The sequence below is a fragment of the Agelaius phoeniceus genome, chromosome 3 (genome assembly GCF_051311805.1).
Source record: "Agelaius phoeniceus isolate bAgePho1 chromosome 3, bAgePho1.hap1, whole genome shotgun sequence".
Taxonomy (NCBI): Eukaryota; Metazoa; Chordata; class Aves; order Passeriformes; family Icteridae; genus Agelaius; species Agelaius phoeniceus.
The window spans coordinates 92418137-92422354 of NC_135267.1; the positions used below are offsets into that span (position 1 = coordinate 92418137).

Below are 4218 nucleotides of genomic sequence, written 5' to 3' on the forward strand. Positions count from 1 at the left end.
CCCCCAAGGTCATTCAGGCTCATAGTGGAATAGGGGCAGTGATAATTGATCTTTCTGTGGGTCACAGTTGTAAAGGCTCAAAGAGGAAACTTCAAACCTGCCTTGCACTGTGGTTCCTAGTCATGGATCCCTAACAAATGTAACCAGGGCAGTGAGCTGTTCTGTAGTCAGAGGTTATTACTTTATTCCCAATAAGGCTGTCTCAGGCATGCAGTGCACAGTTGCAGTGAATGAGCTCATATTTACCTGTGCCTGAAAAACAGTTAATGAAGCACATTTGTTTTCATTTCCTTTACCTACCCTACATTTACTAATTATAGTTCCTAATTAATGAAATCAGCAGTTGAACTTTGGCTTTTAAAGCACCAAATCCATGCTGTGCTGTAGACAAATTTACATTCCATTTATGCAAGTCATCCAATTAAAATTTAGTCATAGAAAGTATATAATACACCCAAATGAATACATTATTTCCCCTATTAATCTGCTTTCTTTGCTTTTCTGTAGAAGTGGAGAAGCTTTTCCTTTATCCCAAATGGGAATTCATGTTAAAAAAAAAAAAAAAAAACAAACAAGGACAAAACCCCCCAAACCCAGCCCCCAAATAGGCAGAACTAAATTAAAGGAAAATTTATCCAGTCCAATAAGTAAATTAGGATTTTTAAATCAAGAATTGTTAGAAAGAAAGCTCTCCCTCTAATCTTCCTTTTATGATTGTATTTAAAAATTGAAAAATGTGGTAGGGGAAAAAGTAATTTGAAATTTTCCATTCCACATGAAAACAGCAGATGGCAGCAACACTGACTGTGCGTCCAGATTTGGGGTTTGCCCTCTTCACTTGGGTGGGTAGGCTTTGAATCCTTTCTTGGCTAATATCTCATCAAATTGGTCCTGAAAACATAAGAAAGTGAAAAAATCTACCTTCTTTCAGGCATGTGATCTCAATGTCTGTGATCTTCCTCCTGGAAAGGCATTTCTTGGCTTAGGTCTCTCTGGACTGGCACTGAAGTATCCTTTGTCCTTTTATGTGGTTTGTAATGTTCGGGAAATGGTGCTGGAGGCAAAGGTGAGTTCCCAGAAAAACTTGGGTTTTTTGTTTTGTTTAAAATAGAATATTGGTGAATACAGACATTTGTCCTTCCACACCATGCTGCTTTGACAAAATCCTTAATGGGCCACAACTCCCAGGGTTTACTCTGCATACAGAGAATGTTTTAGGCTGGAGACAAGATATGAGAAAAGTGCTTCCTGAGCATCATGTGGTGAATAAATAGTGTCACAGGCAAAGGCAATGCTTCTTGTAAGAGGAAGAAAAATGCCATTCAAAAACTAATATTGTTGAAGTTGTGAGACAGGCATTGAAGACAAAAGTTTCATTCATTCATGAATTCATCCTTTGAACAGCAACCAGTGGAGGTGGAATTCCACAGGTAGCTCAAGCATGGGCATTGGGTTCTGCTCCATATTTTCAGAGGTACAACATGTTTTAAGGAAGTAAACCTTGAACTATGAAGGGCAAGTTTCCTTTAGGACTTCGTAGGTGAGGAAAACAGGGACAATACAGGGTCAAATTTGGCAAAAACTGTCTCAACCATTCCTGTAACATTACAAATGGTGTTTTAGGCTCTGTACATTCCTTTACCACACTTCAGAACAAACAACTTCGTCCTCTTCATCAGACATTTCTAAATGGTTTTAAATGGGTTTTTTTTCCTCTCTACTCTGCCAGTCCTTCCACAATCTTCCCTTCTACCATGAGATAGAAGAGGTTGTTTGGCTCAGAGGGCCCGGCCAGGTTGACTGCCTGTTTCAATCCCGCTTCACATCTGTGATACTCTGAAGGTTCTTTGTTTCAAATGAAAACAGTAAAATTTCTAATGGCTTCACAGTGACCTCAAAGTTCTAGTGCTCTCTGTTTCTGTGTAAGCCTTTTAAAGGTTTCCTCTCTCATTCTGTATCTCTGCATGCTTTGGTTCAAGTATGTGTGACACAGAATGACATTTTGGTTTTGAATAAAAGATGCACCAAACAGATTATATTGGCTATACATACTATTTTCCTCTGCCAAATTTAAGGATTCAGAGATGTCACCAGCATTTTCTTCATTTGGAAAGCCATTGTGAGCAGCTCCAGCTGTTAGAGTTTTTGAAGATCAAAATCTACTTTAAGTGTTCTTTCAACAAAGAAATCTTGCTGGAAGAGGACAGGTGGCAGCATAGGAATGGTGGGATTGACTCATCTCTCATATTTTTCTAATTTCACTTTGATTGCTACTGTATTTTGTACTTCAGGTCATGTTCTGAAGCCCAGGAGACCAGAGCGTTCCTTTTGTCACGTCCCTCCCTACCTATATCAGCCTTCCAGCAGCCTTCAGAGCAGGAAGTACCAGTTACCTGCACTGACCATAAAACTGGGAAAAACCATTTCCATGGCACACCACACCAGGAGAGTGGGTGAAACAATGGAATCTGCCCAAGTCTTTTACCAGCATGGAAGAAGGGGATGAGCATCCAGTCCTCTGGTTTAAGAGGAGACTGTAAAGGTACCAGATAAGTGGGAAAGGCAAAAAGCATCAAGCAGTAGTAGACCTTAGTTACTTGTTGAAATGAAAATACCACTACATAGACTATAAGGGTTTCAGGTAAATGAAGCAGCAGAAGTCTGATTGTGATGGCAGGTGTTTGGAAGAGCTATAAAATTACTCTAGCTGGTTCCACATCAGTAAAAAAAGTGATTGATTTTGAGGACTGCAAAAACTGTATTGTAAAACTAATAAGCTAATAAGGTGTCAAGAAAAATACAGGACTGCAGGAATGGAGAGGAAAAAAAATGTGGAGGAAAACTTATTAATTATACCTGACAACTAGAGGGATAGACCAGCCTCTCTTTAGCAGACATGGAATCAAGTTAGTAATATTTTTCTTGACTTCTGTGCCTTATGGGTTTATGTACATAGGAGGAACTCTGCTGAAAATATGCTGTTTTCAGCAGAAAGTGAAGAGCTGCATTTGAATCATCTTTGTACGTAGCCAAAAAAAATTACTTGAGAGCATTTTGAGTGTTACTGTCTTTCCTCAAGGTCCAGAGAGGAGTTGGAGGGCAGACACCAGTTTCATACTCTGTTCATCCCTCCCTTGCTTGCACAATTGCACCAAGGAAAATGAAAATACTGCCCTACTCCAGCAGCAGTGCTTTATGCTCTTTCCTACTCCACTATGTCTCTCTTATTTAAATGTGGTGTAGTGAAAATCCTGCTCAATAATATGTGTCTCACAAATGGAGGAAAACTACGTGATGCACAAAGGGACTTTCACAAAAAAAAATGTAATTTCTCATGCAAATTCATTGTCTTTTAATAAAACAACCCTGGGCTTTTTAAACACAAGCTGTTATCTGTAAATGTCACTGGAACCACATTATAGCTTGAGTGTAAGAGCATGGAATAAACACATGAATGTGCTTATTGAATGTAACGTGAATATGCAATATGAATAAAATTCTTTCAGTGTACTTGGAATTGGCTGCGTTTTATTTTTTCTCAGCATTCTTCCTGCATTTAGTTCCTGCATTGTCTTTACTGGTTATTTAAACAAATTGGTCTGGATTTCATCTGAAATAAGCTAAGGAGGGCCAAATATATATTTTAAAAGAAAATTACCTTTTTAGGCTTCCTACTGCTTGCTATATGATTGCAAGTACAGTTTATCCTCTCATCTCAGCAGAAAAATTTGAATCACAACTGGAATGCATGTCTCAAGGAGAGAAACTTCACCAGCAGTGAAGCCCCTCATCAAAAATTGCTCCGAGTAGTTTTAAGAGTGTATTAAGGCTTGGATTGATTTTGTATTGCTTTGGTTTGGTTTCTTGCCATTATTCCAGAAAACACAAAGATCAAAGAAAGAAAGACTTATTGATTGGCTCGGATCTGGTCAAAAACTAGATTTGTGTCTTCTAATGTAACTAACATTTTACAGATGGCTTGGTTCATGTTAAAGCTAGAGATGCATGTAGATTGAATTATCAGAGGATTAGAACCAGCTGCATTTAGTTTGAAAATATTTTTGTGCGTATTCTGTCCAGCAAAGCACACAGAGCAGACTCTTCTTGTAAGAATTCCAGCAAATGCCTAAAAAACCCCCCATGGAGAATAATTGAGAGTCTGCCCCTGTTTACCGCTGGTTATATTTTGTTCAAAGAAACCATGCTGTACGTGGCTGA

At 38.6% G+C, this 4218-nt stretch overlaps 1 long non-coding RNA gene across 1 annotated transcript; it reads left to right on the forward strand.

Annotated features, from left to right (window-relative positions):
* Nucleotides 1-686: 686 nt before the first annotated feature.
* On the forward strand, nt 687-3504 carry LOC143693738 (uncharacterized). The gene is made up of 3 exons (XR_013181681.1): nt 687-842; nt 932-1066; nt 2292-3504. It is a non-coding gene; the product is annotated as an uncharacterized LOC143693738 (long non-coding RNA).
* The last annotated feature ends 714 nt before the right edge of the window (nt 3505-4218 follow it).